Source organism: Mirounga leonina, unplaced genomic scaffold, assembly GCF_011800145.1.
Source record: "Mirounga leonina isolate KUSES-001 unplaced genomic scaffold, KU_Mleo_1.0 Mir_96, whole genome shotgun sequence".
NCBI lineage: Eukaryota > Metazoa > Chordata > Mammalia > Carnivora > Phocidae > Mirounga > Mirounga leonina.
Genome location: NW_023270871.1, coordinates 5,582,545 through 5,600,653, shown reverse-complemented (window position 1 = coordinate 5,600,653; position 18,109 = coordinate 5,582,545). Strand labels below are relative to the sequence as shown.

Here is an 18,109-nt window from a genome sequence, read left to right as displayed (position 1 = left end):
TAAGTCTACGTTCAAGTTTCAAATAGCACTGAAGTAATAAAATCTGCAGAATCAGAGTTCCAGGATATGTTAGGGTAATTACTCTTAGCTGCCACAACAAATAAAACCTTGACATTTCAGGGGCTTACCAAAGAAGTGCTTATTTCTTCTTATTACCTATTCCATTTTGCTGCTATAGAATTTGGAACATGTGGTTTCTGTGTTGGGTATGGGCGGGAAAACGGAGATGGTAGAGGTGCATTGGCTGTCAGTGGCCTTGGCCTGGGAGTGACATGCATTTCCACTCAGAGTCCTTGGGCTAGAATTAGTTATATGACCCCAGATGTACTGTGAAATATAGGGGAGTTTGTGGAATATTTGATGAGCACTAACTGTCTTTGACACATTAGGATTTCTGTGGAGCACTGGGGGTTCCACTGTAGCTTTAGGTACTGACCTGTGAATGCCAAATAATGTAAACATACAGATGAGCCAGACTTTTTGTTCTGTGGGAAATTCTTTTTTTTTTTAACTTAAAAATTTATTTTTTAGCAAAATAGAATTGCTATATTCTTTAATATATATATTATATTAATTTCAGATGTACACGATTTGATACATGTATATATGCAGTGAAATAGACACCACAATAAGTCCAATTAATATTTGTCACCATAGTTATAATTTCTTTATGATGAGAACTTTTAAGATTGCCCTTTTAGCAACTTTCAAATATACAGTATAGTATTATTAACTGTAGTTACCAAATTGTACATTATATCCCCGTGATTTATTTATTTTATAACTAGAAGTTTGTACCTTTTGATGCCCTTCACCCATTTTGCGTACCCACACCCCCTGCCTCTGATAACCACCAATTTGTTCTCTGTATCTAGGAGTTCAATTTTTTTTTTTTAATTCCACATATAAGTGAGTTCATCTGGTATTTGTCTTTCTCTGTTTGATTTATTCCACTAGCATAATGTCCTCAAGGTCCATCCTTATTGTTGTAAATGGCAAGATTTTATTCTTTTAATAGCTGAATAGTATATATAGTATGTATATATATATATAGATATGCGCCACACTTTCTTCATCCATTCATTCATCAATAGACACTTAGGTTGCTTCCATATATTGGCTCTTGTAAATAATGCTGCAATGAATATGGAGATACATATATCCTTTTGAGTTACTGTTTTCATTTTCTTTGAGGAAGTACCCAGAAGTGGAGTTGCTAGATCATATGGTAGTTCTATTTTTAATTTTTTGAGGAACCTCCATACTGGTTTTCACAGAGGCTGCACCTATTTACATTCCCACCAACAGTGCACAGGGTTCTCTCCATATCTTTGACAACACTTGTTATTTCTTGTCTTTTTGATAAATAGCCATTCTGACTGGTGTGAGGTGATATCTCATTGTGGTTTTAATTTGTATTTTCCTAATGATTACTGATGCTGAGCATCTTTTCATGCACCCGTTGGCCATTTGTATGTCTTCATTTTTCAACTGGAATTTTTTGTTTATTTGTTTTTGCTATTGAGGTCTTTTACCTCTTCGGTTAATTTTATTCCTAGGTATTTTATTCTTGTTGTTGCAGGAAAGTCTTTTATTAAAATAAGTTAAACATGTAAGACAATTAAAAGAAGTCAGGTCATCCTTTTGCCATGTCATGGTTCTGCAGGATCTTTAACTGGACTCTTGCATGGAGTCCAACTGAAAAAATTATACAAGCAAGTTCCATTGTAGATTTTTAGTTACAGGTATTCTTCTGTTCTGTGGTTCTCATTCAACCTGTAGGATATTTTCTTTTTAATTTGGTATCTGTGTTAGTCTGCTAGGGTTGTCATAACAAAACACTGTGGACTGGGAGCTTAAATAACGGAAATTTATTTTCTCAGTTTTGGAGGCTGGAAAGTTCAAAACTGAGATGCCAGCCGTTTTGGTTCCTGTGAAAGCAGACAGCCACCTTCTCACTATGTCTACGCATGACAGAATGAGCTGAACTCTAGGGTTTCTGCTTATAAGGACTCTATTGCTTTTAGATCAACGCCCTATATTTATGATCTCATTTAATCTTAATTACTTCCATAAAAGCCCTTTCTCCAAATACGGTCATCACATTGAGGGTTAGGCATTCAGCATACGCATTTTGGGGGGGACATAAACATTTAGTCCATAATAGTGTCTAAGGCTTTCTTATAAGAAACGAGTTCCTCTTGCCTAAGGGAATGATTAGAACACAGGAACAGTTACCAAAATATCAAGCATCTTCCTTAAACCAAAAGAGAACCAAAGTTTCATACTGAAGGTCAATCTGGATTCTTTTGTTGTCCAGGACATTGAAATAAGCCTTAAGGAGGCTGGTTTAAGTTGTTGTTGCAATTTTTTTAAAGCCCATCTGTCAAGAATTTTGTCTCTTTTTTTCTTACTGACTCTAAGAGCTGATTTCTTGAATGTTGCTTGTGGTCACATTTCTGTACAGAATAGTTTGAATTACAGTTGTGTGTCTTTCAGCTCTAGGAACCCAAGAAGGGTATCATGTATTTCTCTAGATTTAGTTTCGAAGTTGTGCTCCCCAGAGACCATGTTTTCAGGTAAATAATTGTCATTAGAAATCCTTAAAGAAAGTCTTCAAATAATATGAGAAATTAATAGAGAAGTATTACATTATTTAACGATTACAACAAGTTACAATAAAACAGTAGATGAGATTGGCCACAGTTCCATATAACAACCCGTGTCCGTCCATAGATGAATGGATAAAGATGTGGTACACACACACACACACACACACTATGGAATAGTACTCAACCATAAAAAAGAATGAAATCTTGCCATTTGCAGCAACATGGATGGATCTAGAGGGTATAATCATAAATAAGTCAGAGAGAGACAAATACCATATGATTTCACTCATATGTGGAATTTAAGAAATAAAACAAAGAAAAAAAGAGATATACAAAAAACTCCAGACTCTTAAATACAGAGAACTGGGGGGTGCCAGAGGAAATGTGGATGGAGGGATGGGTGAAATAAGTGAAGGGGATTAAGAGCACTGAGTAATGTATGGAATTGTTGAAACATATTGGACACCTGAAACTAATATGACACCGTATGTTAATTATATTTGAATAAAAATATATAAAAATAAATTTAAAAATAGAATAATAATAAATGACTGTATATTAATATTTTAAAAAACCAGCATCATCTGAACCATTTCCTTATGTTGTAGAGGACTGGTTGGCAGCAACCTCATGTGCGTTTACTCGTGGCTTAGTCTTTCATTTAGTGTGAGGTCAGCTGTTGTATAATATAGTTCACTGGGATTTCAGCCTTCCCTTACATCATATACCACATTATCATAACTGATGGAAGCCACCTTTAAAATACCAAATTATATGGCTGAAGGAACATCTTATCAAAACAAGTGCCTTGTGAGCTGCATGGCTAGTAGATGGGAAGATTTCCATTAATTTCCAGCCTTTGTTCTCACTTTACTTTCTGTTCTATCCTCATCATGTTCAGGAGGCTGCAGTCCCCAAAATGAGGGTCAGAACCCCCTGTGCCATCAAGCAAGAGTCAGAATTGCTTTACCCTCAGACACTTTTGCTTCTAAGGGGTAAAAGGCATTTAGTATTATATTAAAGCACCAATTAGGAAATAGTTGTAAAGTTCTTTGAGAAGGAAGAGCACCAATTGTATGAATTTGAGGAGATATTATCTTTTCATTATTTATAAAACACCTTGAAGTGTAATTATCCTTGTTTTTAGAGAATTTTGTTTGAATGCAACAGGATGTTGTGATTGTTGTCTGAATTAGTGAGTGTTCTAAGAGCTATAATTAGGCTAAAGAAACCAGAGGGGGACATGATGGACTGGAAGCTTGGCTAAGGACTAGGACTTGAGAAGAGGCACACATAGAAGGACTGGATCGCAAGTGATTTCAGTGGTCTTCTTTCTGCCACTGGCTCTGGATGGCAAGAATATGGCAGAGAAAAGGAAACTTTCCTCACAAATAGCTAACTCTATAAATTTGTCAAAGGTATAGCATTCTCTTGGCCTCAGGTATTATAAGCACAGTGTAGAAGGAACATGGGCTTTGACATCAGTCAGTTCTGGTTGGAATCTTGACTTTGTTTCTTTTTTAAAAAATATTAAATATTTAATGTGTAAATATTAAACAACACTCTCCTCTACAAGCAATGGACCAAATAAGAAACCAAATGGCAAATCAAAATATGTCTCAAAACAAAGGAAAAAGAAAACACAGTGTTTTAAAACCTATGGGATACAGCAAAAGCAGATGTGGAGTGAAATTTATGCTATCAATGCTTGCATTAAGAAAAAAAGTTCAAACAAACTACTTAACATTACACCACAAGGAACTAGGAAAAGAAGAAACCTGGCTGAAATTTAGTAGAGGAAGGAAATAACAAAGAAAAATCAGAACTAAATAAAATAGAGACTAGAATAAACAATAACATAACATTGAAACTGGACCAGTTTTCCCCAAAAATAAAATTGGCAATGCTTTAAGCCAAATTAATTAAGGAGAAAGAGACGACTCAGAAACCTAAATGAGAAATGGAAGAGAACAATACAACAGATAACCACAGAAATACATAGTGTGATAACAGATTACTACGAACAATTACATACTCGCAAATCAGATAACTTAGAAAAAGAAACCAGGTAATTCTTAAAAACACACAAATTACCAAAATGCAATCATGACTCTTGAATCCAAGAAATAAGAAATCTTCTTAGACCAATAACAAGAATGAAAGTTGAATTAGGAATCAAAAATCTCCTAGCACAGAAAAGCCCAAGACAACATGGTTTCATTGGTGAATTCTACCAAGCATTTAAAGAAGAAATTAATGGCAGTCTTTATCAAAATCTTACAAATAATGGAATAGAAGGAACACCTTTAAAATCATTCCATGATATCAAAGCAGGATAAAAACAATACAAGAACAAAGAAGTCTAGTTTGTCTGATGTAAATATTACTACTATGACTTTCTTTTGACATCCATTTGTATGATAAATGTTTCTCCACCCCCTCACTTTCAATCTGCAGGTGTCTTTATGTCTAAAATTAGTCTTCTGTAGACAGTGTATAGATGGCTCTTGTTTTTTTTTATCCATTCTGACACCATGTGTCTTTTGAGTGGAGTGTTTAGTCCATTTACAGTCAAAGGAATTATTGATAGATATGTGTTTATTGCCATTTTATTACTTGTTTTGTCATTGTTTCTGGAGATTTTCTCTCTTCCTTCCTTTGCTTTGGTCAAGGACTTTTGGTCTGTCCTTTGCACTTGAAGAGTCCCCTTTAATATTTCTTGCAGGGCTGGTTTAGTGGTCACAAACTCCTTTAGTTTTTGTTTGTCTGGGAAACTCTTTATCTCTCCTATTCTGAGTGACAGCCTTGCTGGCTATCTTTGGCTAGCAGATTTTTCCCATTTAGCACTTTGAATAGATTATGTCACTCCCTTATGGCCTGCCAAGTTTCTGTTGAGAAATCTCCAGCTAGCCTTATGGGTTTTCCCTTGTAAGTTAAGGACTTTTGTCTTGCTACTTTTAAGATTTTTCCTTTATGGCTATATTTTGCAAATTTAATTGCAGTATGTCTTGGTGTTGGCCTGCTTTTGTTGATTTTGTTGGAAGTGCTCTGTGCCTCCTGGATCTGGATGTCTGTTTCCTTTCCCAGATTAGGGGAGTTTTTTGATATTATTTATTAAAATAAATTTTCTGCTCTCTTTTCTCTTTCTTCTTATTCTGGGACTGCTGTAATATGAATGTTACTACATTTGATAGAGTCACTGAGTTCCCTAAGTCTGTTTTCATGTTGCATAGTTTTTCTTTCTCTCCTTTGTTCAGCTTCATTATTTTCCTTTATTTTATTTCCTAGGTCACTAATTCATTCCTTTTCTCCTTCCAGTCTGCTATTCATTGCATCAGCCTTGTTTCCCAATTTCGTTTATTGTACTCTTCATCTCTGATTGATTCTTTTTTAACTCTTCTTTCTGTGGTAAGGGTCTCACTGTCTTCTATTCTTTTCTCAAGCCCAGTGAGTATCCTTCTGATTGTTGATTTAAATTCTTCATCAGGCACGTTACTAATATCTGTTTTGCTTAGATCTCTGGGGTGGCCTTATCTTGTTCTTTCATTTGGGATAAATTCTGCCGTCTTGGCATTTTGTCTAAGTCTCTGCCTTCCATGTGTTAGAAATGCCAGTTATGTCTCCTGCTCCTGAAAGGAATGGCCTTATGAAGAGGAGGTCATGTAGCGCCCAGGGCCTGGTTCTTCAGAGAGTGTCCCTGTGTGTGCTGTGTGCACATTGCTGTTGTGTTTGGCTGCTCTGTACTTTGGGCCAGTCATCTGCAGAGGCTCTCCTTGCCTGCTGTGGACAGTTTGGTCCTTGGCCTGAATGTGGTGAGTTTTAACTAGGCGTGCTCTGGTCTGCTTGTGAAATGAGACCTGACGCCAACTCCACCACTACTGAGGCCCTATAGAACTCTCTGGTCAGGAGACGTGCTGTGGGCAGGGTTTGTGCTGGTCTTCTGAGGAGGGGCTTGTGCTGTACTGGGACTGAGGCAAGCTTGACCGAGAAGGGCAATTCCACTGGAGCCCAGGGGGGTGGGGTTTGGTGTAAGTTAGCCAGTGTTGGTGCTGTGCTACTTCCCACAGGTGGCTCTGTGTTTATGGTGAGTGGTGGGGGAGGAAAATGGCACCAGCCAGCTCCTTTGTTCCCAGAGAGGGGTTTCCATGAACACTGCCTCTCAGGGAGGCACTCAGAAAAGAATGAATAATGTCCTCCTTGTGTGCCCCAGGCATTCTCGGATTGTTGTTTCTCTGCCGTCTGCCCTCTCTCCGGAGCAATGCAGTGCCCTCCTGGCTCTATCTCAGCCAAACTGCTGACCTTTAAAACCCTAAGCTTTAAGCCTCACTGGTTGCAAGACTCGAAATTCAGCCCTTCCTGAATTTCGTCCTCCTACTCCACCACCATCTTGGAGACTTTGACTTTGTTTCTTAGGAGTTATTTTGATCCTGACTAATCACCTAACTTCTTTGATCTAGCTTCCTAATCCACGAAATGGGAAAAGTAATACATAATGTGTGGCGAGTACTAACTACTGGGAAAAGTAATACATAACGTGTGGCAAGTACTAACTACTGTGGCAAGTACTAACTACTGGGCCCAAATAATGGGTGCTCAATAAATTGTATTGATAATCATGATAATTTTTAGTCATATAACATGAGAAAAAGATGAGAAAGTTCAGCCTAATCGACAATGACCTTTCTTTCTTTCTTTCTTTTTTTTTTTTGAGTTGGGCCTTGCATTGTAATGGTTTCATCAGCTAAAACTCTTGGTTCTAACAGGTTAATTGGTTACTCCTTTAAGAAAACCTCTATTTGTATTTCGAGAGATATCTTATAGGCGTTACAACAATTTTACCCAAAGAATGGCTTTAGTAGGAATTTCAAACAGAGTCAGGCTGGTGGAGAAAGATTTAGGGAGTATGACCTGCTCTGGACTTTCATATGAAGGACAGTTTACATAACAAACAGCAGTGACATTTTACATTCAGAGTTTAAGAGTTTGGTGTTTGATGAGGGCATTAATGCAGTGGACAGGAAAGGACATAGTGCATTTATAAGTCAATTGTTGCTACATTAAGATAAAGTATGACAGTACTAGTCCATTGTTGACGTGTAAAATGGGCTTTTCTACCTCCCTTTACAGCACCTCATGGTTTTCAGACTTAGACTATGACTATTCCAGAAAGAATGCAAAAAAATATTTATGAGTATTTTGGACACAATTTAATTTCCCCATTGATCTACTTACTTTTTTAATTACTGAAATAATGCATATTTATTAAAAAAAAACCCTTAACAATTCAGAAGTATATAGAATAAAAATTGAATATCCTTTACCTTAAAGAAATTTTAACTTTGAAAGTTTTTTGAAAAAATATTTCATCGACATTTCAGTTTTTATCGCCATTTGAAAGATGATGAGGGGCCTAGTGGCATCCTGGTGAAGGTTTACGAACTCTCAGCATTTGAAGTGTGCACACTGTAATCTCTGTTATCCACGGATTCTTTCAGGATGACTCCTAGGCATAGTGACAGGACAGGGACCCAGGCTTCTGGCCTGGGAGCTTCCATACAGGTATCAGGGATTTGTCACACATGAATGCAAGAGAGAGGAACCTAAAGTTTCCCTTTAGGAATAACCAACCTCATAACCAACCAATAAAAAAAATACTCCTGTAGAAGAAGCTGTGGTCACAGTGTAATGTATTTTGTTGTTGGGAGCAGTGCAGAGAGAGGGACTTATGGCTGCAGGGCCCTTTAAAGTGGAAAGGATGACATTAGGCTTTTAAAGTGGAGTTTCTGTCTGAGGTTCCATTTCTGGACTCGTCAGTGTGGAAAAGTAGCAAGACTTATAGGAAGTAGTGTTGATCGTTGCCAAAGACCTCTGCTGAAATGATTATTGCTGAAAAGTATTTATAAAAGACCTATTAGAGTTCTTGTTTTCTGGCCAGCCGGAGCTTACAAGTTTCTCTCCACACCCATGGCAGCAGATGTTGAGGACGTGTATATAGCTGAGAAAGTGTTGAATGAATTTATGGATGTGCCATTGTATACAGGAAGGAATAAGTGTATGCTGGATGGTGGAATAACTATGAGAATAATTGAGAAACCTCATTTAAAAAATTCTTTTGTTATCTATTTCTTCTTTGTTCAAAGAAAGGATTAGGCCAACTTTTAGGGATGTGTTTCAGTTATCTACTGCAGTGTAACAAATCACTCTGAAACTTAATGGCTTAAGATAGTAGCATCTGTCTATGGACTGAATTCAAGTGGGAGGTTCTTCTGCTGGTCTTGTCTGGGGTTATGCGGCTTCTGTTATCTGAGGGTTATCTAGGGCTAGAAGTCCAAAATTGCTTTACTCATATGTCTTGCACCTCAGCTGAACTATCTGGACCAGATGAAGGCTGGCTTGGAATTCATTTCTCTCACTCCCTTCCTCCCTTCCTCAATCCCTCCCTCCTTCTATCCCCTTTTCCCTCTCTCTCTCTCTTCTCACAGTGTCTGCAGCAAAGGAGCTGGACCTCTTTACATGGTGGTTTAGAGCTCCAAAGAGGGTGAAAGCAGAAGAAGCTTCCATATCTCTTATATAGGCCTAGGCCAGGACTTGCAAAGTGTCACTTTCCCCACCTTCTCTTGATTAAAGAGAGTTACAAGGCCAGCCTGGATTTCATGTCAGAGGAAAAGGAGACTAATTTCTTAATGAAAAGAACAGTCAAGAATTTGGGTCATCTTCATTTCACCAATATACAGGACATGCAATAATAACCTCTAAAAATTGCCATTAAGCTTTTTGATTGAAGGGCAACTATCAGATGGGATATGTTTTACACCAACAGAAATGGTCTAATTTCAAGGTCCCCAAAAGGTCATCTTGCCAACTAGCGTGGCCCAAGGTTTAAGATTTTTTTTTGATCAGAGTTACTCATAAAATTTTACAATATTGGAGTTGGGAGAGAATTTGGAAGTCACCTGGCCCAACTGAATGTTTTTTGACAAAAACAAGATTACAGACATTGATCTGTAACACATCAGTGTAGCATATGGGCTAGCTAATTTGTTTATGTGACTAATTCACTATGACTTTAAGGACAGGGTCATGGGACATGACAAATACATTTACGTGGAAGGGAAAAATGTAGGAAAATATTCAGAGTATGGGATGTGTTCTTAACCTAGCAAGGCCCTACGAATGGAGATGTGCATGATAGTCCTACATAACACAGAGTGCTTAGAAGAGAGCATAGATCAGAAAATCTGTAAGATATATTTTACCAAGCTTACAATTTTGCTCCAGAGAGGAACTTAAAAGTGATTTACTACAACTCTCTTCCCATTAGTCAGAAAGAAGACTTCTTGAAGAAGTGTTTCAACATCATTGGAAATGAGAAGCAGCTTTCTCATGAACTGCTTGGTTAATATAGAGAAATACTTAATTTTCCTCTCAGAGGTTGTCTTTTTTCATACCCTTGTATAAGCTTGAGGTTTACTGAAAGATAAATCTTAGCTGATTCTCATCGTTGTCTTTCTATAATACGTCTTCCTTGTCTTCTTAGAAAAGGAGGGTGTTAATCGACTGATCTGAGATTGTGTTGATATTTTCAGAATGTATGTTTCTGGTGTGGGTTAGTATTCTAGAGTGTGTGTTTATCCTAATAGAGCCCAGCAAAGCCCAGCCTACCGGCCTTTGCCCCTGAGCTTGTTGAAACAACATGTCCTATTTCCCAAGAGGAGCTTCATTGTGAAGCCAATACATTTTAGCTGAAAAAGGATAATTCTGTAAAAGAGGAAATAACAGGTAAGGGATTTCCCACTGAAAATGGTAAGTCAGGGATTCCCTCCATCCCCTTTTCCTGCCCCTGAACTGGCTGATAGTGTTGCTATTTCCTCTTTCCAGTTTCTGGCCTCTGTCTCCTCGTTGACCAGCCCAGTGTCCATAACAGGAGCTGTTCCCATGTGCACTTTCTGAAAAGGGTAGAGCTCCTTTTTGTAACATTTGTAAGTTCTTTTTGGGCCTGAGTAATTTTTTTTTTCCGTCAGTATACGAGTACTGTGATCCTTGAACTTATTTAGAGAGAATTTGTGCATATAGTGGGTGTACTAAAAAAACCTGATTCAATTAAAAATTTTTTTTTCTTAGACACAGAATAATTTCAAATGATTCTGAAGTATTTAAAACGTCTTAGTATTTTGAAGAAAAATACTCAGGTCCTAACCTCTTTCTCAGTATCAAAGATTCATGGAGCTTGGAACTAATTCACAACTCTAGGTTCTGCTTCACTTGGTGCCCTTATGATTGAATTAGCTAAAATGGTAAGCATTTAATGAGTTGAGAAGACAAATTTCCCGGTCTGACGTGTGATATTTGCAAAACTTTAGATTTCTGTTTCAATAAACCTTAAACAGAAATTCTATGCAATTAATTCTATGCAGTGAATTTATGGGACTTTTGACTGATCAGGAAAGCTGGCATTGCTAATATGTGCCTCTGCTGGGGTATCATTTTTCTTTTGAAACTTCATTAAAGTGTAACAGGGGTAAACCAATGCCTATTGACTCACAGTTTGGATTTCTCATTTGCCTTACTGATCTGATGTGATGGCTCTATGACTCATTTTGCACTATTAGAAAAGACACCTCTTGGCTAGAAGGGTCTCTGGTTGTTTGCAGTGCCTACACATTTGCCTTTTTGTCTTCACTCACCCTCCCATTCCCCATTTCCTGTGTGATCTCTAAAGGACAGGTTTCCTCGGAGACCGCTGAGCTGGTCAACACCAGAATATCTAGGTGGTCATCAGAAAGAGCAGTGTCTTAGGATTCTGTGGCTAACAGAGATGTCAGGGAGTCTAAAACAATTTAGGTGAAGGGGTGAAACACATCTAAAGGTCTGCCTTTCTGGTTCCTTGGGAATATGTGCTAGCATGGGTCTGCCATGAGTGTTTTCCGATGTTGCTTCACTTGCATGGACCCATGTAGGGCTTGAATTTCACTGATGATATGTGATATGGAATATCTTTTTATATGCTTATTTTCTATCTGCATATCTTCTTTGGTAAGGTGTCTGTTAAGGTCTTTGGTCCATTTTTGTGAGGTGGGTGTGGCTTTCATAAATTGACCAGGACCTCCTGCACTTTCCATTAGGGGCAACTGAGAGAAGAGGTACCCGCCCCCCCGCCCCCACCCCGGCTTGGCCTCCAGACCCAGAGTTCCTGCCCACTGTTATCAGAAATCAGATTTCAGACAGCAGCCATCTTCCCATGGTTGTGGAGACTCTCAGAACAGGCTAGAACAAGAAGAGAACAAGTCGTCAACCAATTTTGCGCAAACTCAGGCTAGTTTAGCCGTCTCAGAGAAAAAGAACAATTTTGCCTGAAGGCATTTCTGGTACTGATTATAGGCTGAGTGTACCCAAGAGACGAGGAGCTCCTAACCTGGAATAGCTTGTCAGCTTCTGGGTGGTGGTGTGCGGAAGAGGGGTGGGTGCTGAGGAGATCTGCAATCAATTCTGTAATCAGAGGGCCTAGCAGAAGAGAGAGACAGGAGAGAAGGAAAGTAGAGGAGAGAAGGAAGGAGAAAGATTTGGGTTAGGAGGTTTTCCAAGGGAAAAGAAGTAAAAGAAAGGATTGGGAGGGCAAAGACAGATCCTTGAGGGACTCCTGCTCCTGATGGCGTCTCTGTCAATCCACCTTCCCTAGTAAGGTGTTATCTGCATAGGACAATCTGTAGAACAATCTTACCTTCTTTCAAAGTCATGAGACACACATCTAGGTTTCTGGCATGCAGCATATTTTCTTTTTCTCTGACATTTATTTATTTATTTTTTTTTTAGTAAACTCCTCAAAAGAATCGGCTGTATTGCCACATCAACTCCTCATTACCTGGCCTCTTTTGAACCCACTCCAATTACACTCCCTTCTTTTCTATGCAGGTGAAACACCTATCAGGGTCTCCAGGGTGCTCCCAATATCTACCAATCTCCCCTCTACCCTGTATTGGCCTTACTGTTCCTCCAATACCTGAAGACATCTTCCACCCCAGGATTTTGTACTTGCTCTTTTCTTTACAGTGCTTCTGCCCTAGCAATGACTCAGTTTCATATTTCATTCTGTTTCTCAGAGAGGCTTCTAAGATTACTATGTCTTTTCCCTGTTTCCATGTCTTGCATTCTTCATATCATTGCTCATGACATGACAGTATGTATAGTACTAGAATTTAAGCTTCACAAAGGCAGGTACCTTGCCATTTACTGCTTTATATAGAACAGAGCCACATGCATAGTTGGTGTTGATTCATGGATGACAAACCTGGATCAATCAGCTACCTTACCATATGGTATTCAGATAGCTCTCAGGATGATGGATGTGTCAGTCGATTCATATTTGTTATTTATTTAACGTGTGGTTTTTGACTAGTCCTACTTAATTTGAATTAAATATGTTGTTTTGTATTTCCGGTAGATTGCAAACTTACAGAAAGCATTATCTAACATCTGAGAGTGTTACATCGAAGCAAATTGGTGACAACAACACATCAATGTTACCTTCAAGATTTTATCTACATGTATATTTAAAGAGTTAGTTTTTTTAGAGCAGTTTTGGATTTATAACAAAATTCAGGGGAAGGCACAGAGATTTTTCCATATACCTGCTGCTCCCACACATGCACAGCCTTCCACATTACCCACATGCTTCACCGGAGTGGTACATTTGTTACAACTGATCAACCTGCACCAATACATGGTAATAACACAAAGTCCGTAGTTCACCTTAGGGTTCACTCTTGGTCTGTTATACATCCTGTGAATTTGCATAGAAGTATAATGACATATATCCATCATTATAATATCATCTAGAGTATTTTCTCTGCTCTAAAAGTCTTCTGTGCTACCTATCATCTCCATCCCCTGGCAACCACTGATCTTTTTATTGGCTCTGTAATTTTGCCTTTTATAGAATGTCATATAGTATGGATCATACGATATGTAGCCTTTTCACATTGATTTATTTTATTTAGTGATATGCATTTAAATTTCCTACATGTCTTTTCATGACTTAAGAGTTTAGTTCTTTTTAGTGCTAAATAATATTCCATTGTCTGAATGTATCATTTTATCTATCCCTTTACCTACTGAAAGACATCTTGGTTATTTCCAAGTTCTGATAATTAGGAATAAAGCTGCTAAGAACATCTGTGTGTAGGTTTTTGTGTGGACATAAGTTTTCCACTCTTTTGCCCAAATACCAAGGAACACATTTGCCAGATTGCACAGTAAGAGTATGTTTAGTTTTATAAGAAACTATCAAAGTCACTCTACCATTTCGCTATCCCAACAGCAATGTATCAAGGTTCTTGTTGCTTCACATCCTTGTCAGCCTTTGGTTGTGTCTTTGTCAGTGTTCCAGATAGTGGCCATTCTAATCAGGGTATAGTGGTATCTCATTGTTGTTCTAATTTGCATTTCACTGATGATACGTGATATGGAGTATCTTTTTATATGCTTATTTTCTATCTGCCTATCTTCTCTGGTAAGGTGTCTGTTAAGGTCTTTGGTCCATTTTTTAATTGGGTTGTTTGTTTTCTCATTGTTGAGTTTTAGGGATTCTTCGTATATTTTGGGTAATAGTCCTTTAGCAGATATGTCATATGCAAATATTTTTTTCCCAGTCTCTGGCTTGTCTTCTAATTCTCTTGATATTGTCCTCACTTAAAAAACTGCAGAAAGGCAGAGAACTATTAGACTTCTACTTGGTATATGATAGCTGCAGCAGAAAAATGCAAAAAAGGAAACCCACAAGAACCTCCCCAAACTCAGGCTTGTATTGAAAAACAATTCAGTTCAGCTAAATATTGACCAGGTATTTTTGATGTAACAAGTATGATAAAGCATTAGTTTTCATCTAGACTTCAACACAGTAGTGTTGCACACTATGTAGGCATTTCAAATTTATTTTTACTTTTTTAACTTTTTCTTGTTTTGTCTTGGTTTTGTCTTCAAGTGCACAGAATTGGAACAACCTCAGTGTTGTTCCTTTGATACAGTCCATATCCTTTGATACATATCCATATCCTTTGATACATATCCATATCCTTTGATACAGTCTCGTCACTGGCCTATGTGTGCCTTGTATCTATCTATCTTTCATTTATCTATCAATCATTATTAATAATGTATGCATTCATGAACCCATCACTAAAAATAAGAGCTAAATTTTTGATAATAATTTTACATCAAATGATATGGTTCCCCTCTCCCATGCCACTCCTTGCCTTTTTCTTCCTGAGGAAGCATCACCCTTAATCCCATGGTTTTCTTTCACTTGTTTCGCTCTCTTTTCTTTTAATATAGCTTTATTGCATCGTATCTATTCCTAAATAAGGTGTCATGCTGTGTATGTAATTTTCTGGGACTTGTATGTAGCTCAATAATAGATTGCTAAGATTTATCCATATCCTTGTGTATTGCTGTGATTATTTCATGTTGACTTCAGGATAGTATTTCCTTGTATGGATATACCAGTTTTTTTCCATCCATTCAACTGTTGATGAAATTTTGAGTTATTCATAGGTTTTGGCTTTTGTGCTGCTTTAGACATTCTTGAGCGTGTCTCTTGGAGTACTGGCACATGGGTTTCTATTGGGTCTCTACCTAGAAGTGAAAAAGAATATGTCAATGTTCAACTTCATGAAATGCCAAATTATTTTCCAAAGTAACTGACCCAATTTACACTTTCTCGAGCAGTGCATAAAAGATTTGGTGGATCCACATCCTCTCCAGCATTTGGCTTGGTCAGACTTTTTTTTTTTTTTTTTTTTGCCAATTCAGTGGGTTTAAGATGGTATCTCATGTGCTCATTTCCTGATTACTAATGATGTTGAACAGCTCCATATAGTGTTAATTGACTATTTTATATATTCAGTGAAATACCTGCTTATGTTTGCTTATTTTTCTACTAAGTATTTTTATTCCTTTTCTATTTGCAAAGTAATACTCATTCAATTTACAAAATGTCAATAACTTCAGAAAAAGGTCAGTAAAAAACAAAAGCCTTTGTTATGTACCAACCTAAGTTATATTAGTAATGCAAAACTTCTAGGTTCTTTCTTTCTGGTACATTATAATAGCTGCAAAGGTATTTGAGGTGGATTTGGTCAGCTTCTTTCCCACAACCTTGCTACATATCTCAGACTAAGTTCTGCTACATATTCAAATATGTATTCAGCAAATATTCATTAACAAGCAAGCATAGAAGCATTCACAAGCTTAATCTCTAGGGTCCTTGAAGTCCCTGTAATCTGTTCTTTAGGGCATCAGAGTACATGTTGTCATGCTTCAGTGTCTTCTAGTCAGTCAAATCAATGGCTGGAAATAGGATGTATTAGGAATTAGGTTCAGTCCCTGAAGGGGACAAGATAGATAATCCACATTCTTTGAATACCTTTAATTACACCAATGGGAGAACATTTCTAGCATGCATTGTGCAAATAAATAGTCCTTAGTTTCACCAATTCCACCCATCTTGACATAATATGCTAATAAGCAAAGAATCAGTTATCAGTCAAGATATGGATAGTAGAAAGACTTAGAGTAAACATCCCTGGAAGAGGGAGGGAAGACAGCGGAAGAGTAGGGGACGCTCATTTCTTCTGGTCCTTCGAATTCAGCCAGATATCTATCTAATCATTCTGAACACCTGCGAGTTCAACCTGAGATCTAAGAAAAGAATTGCTGCAGTTCTACAAATAGAAAGTAGACCACTTTTTACAAGCGGCGCGAAAAACCTTCAGGGAACAAAAGGCACACAGGGTAACTGGAAGCAGCTTACACTGAGTCTGGCCCCTGGAATGGGGTGGTGCAACTCCGCCCAAGCAAAGACACCTGAGAATCAGTGCAACAGGCCCCTCCCCCAGAAGACCAGCAGTAACATCAGGCCAATACCAAGTTTACAGATGACACAGAACTGCAAAACTCTTGCGCTAGGGGAAATTAATGAATAGATTTCGAGGTTTTCTCTCATGATTCTTTAGTCTTTCACTTTAAAATTTTTTTCTTTTTTTCTCTTTTTTCCCTTTTCAACTAGCTTCTTATTTTATCAATTCTCTTTTTAAGTCTTTTTTAAATTTTCATTTTTATATTTACATTTACATAGACACATTCTTCATTTTTGGCTTCCTTTCACTGAATTTAGTTTTATTTTTGTATATATATAAGTTTTCTTTTCTTACAATTTTGGGATCAAGTGTCTTCTAACAAACAGACCAAAACACACCCAGGACCAAGTGTATCACCCTATCCTGTCTACCTGTTTGATTATATTCTCTCTTTTTTCCCCATTTCTTTCTTTCTTGTTTGGTTTCTGATTTCTTCTGATTTGCCTAGTGTATATTTCACTGGGGGCATGGTTAATATTTTTATTTTTTATTTCTTTTTGTTCTCTTGTTTATCTATTCTTCTCTGGACAAAATGGCCAGAAGGAAAAATTCCCAGAAAAAAAGAACAATTAAGCCAGAGACTTAATAAATGTGGATATTGGTAAAATGTTGGAGCTAGAATTCAGAACATTGATTATAAGGATACTAGCTGGGCTTGAAAAAAGCATAGAAGACACTAGAGAATCCCTTTCTGGAGAAATAAAAGAACTAAGCTCTAATCAGGTTAAAATAAAAAAGGGTATTGTTGAGATGTAATCAACAATGGGGGCTCTTACTGCTAGGATAAATGAGGCAAAAGAGAGAATAAGTGATATAGAAGATAAAATTAGGGAGAATAAAGAAACTAAGCAAAAGAGAGATAAACAATTACCGGACTATGAGGAGAGGATTCAAGATCAGAGATACCATAAAGTGAAACAATATTAGAATTATTGGGGTAACAGAAGAGGAGGAAAGAGAGAGAGGAGCAGAAGGTATATTTGAGCAAATTATAACTGAGAACTTCCCTAATCTGGAGAAGGAAATAGGCATTCAAGTCCAGGATGGACAGAGAACCCCCCTCAAAATCAATAAAAGTAGATCAACACCACAACATATAATAGTGAGGCTTTCAAATTGCAGAAGTAAAGAAAATCCTCAAAGCAGCTCGATACAAGAGGTCTTTAACCTACAAGGGTAGGAACATTAGATGGGCAGCAGATGTATCCACAGAGACCTGGCAGGCCAGAAAGGGCTGACATGATATGTTCATGGTAATAAATGAGAAAAATATGCAGCCAAGAATACTTTATCCAGCAAGGCTGTCATTCAAAATAGAAGGAGAGATAAGAACTTCCAGGATAGATGGAAACTAAAAGAATTGTGATCACTAAACCAGCCCTGCAAGCAGTATTAAAGGAAATCCTGTATGCAAAGAGAAAGCCCAAAAGTAACATAGACCAGAAAGGAACAGAGACAATGTAGAGAAACAGTGATTTTACAGGTAATACAATGGCACTAAATTCATATCTTTCAGTAGTTACTCTGAATGTATATGGGCTAAATGCTCCAATCAAAAGACACAGAGTATCAGATTAGATTAAAAAA

At 37.6% G+C, this 18,109-nt stretch overlaps 1 long non-coding RNA gene across 2 annotated transcripts in view; it reads left to right on the top strand.

The window, feature by feature from the left end:
- LOC118006388 overlaps positions 1-18,109 on the top strand; it is a 105,950-nt gene that overhangs the window by 46,190 nt on the left and 41,651 nt on the right. The gene's annotated exons all lie outside the window — the stretch shown is intronic.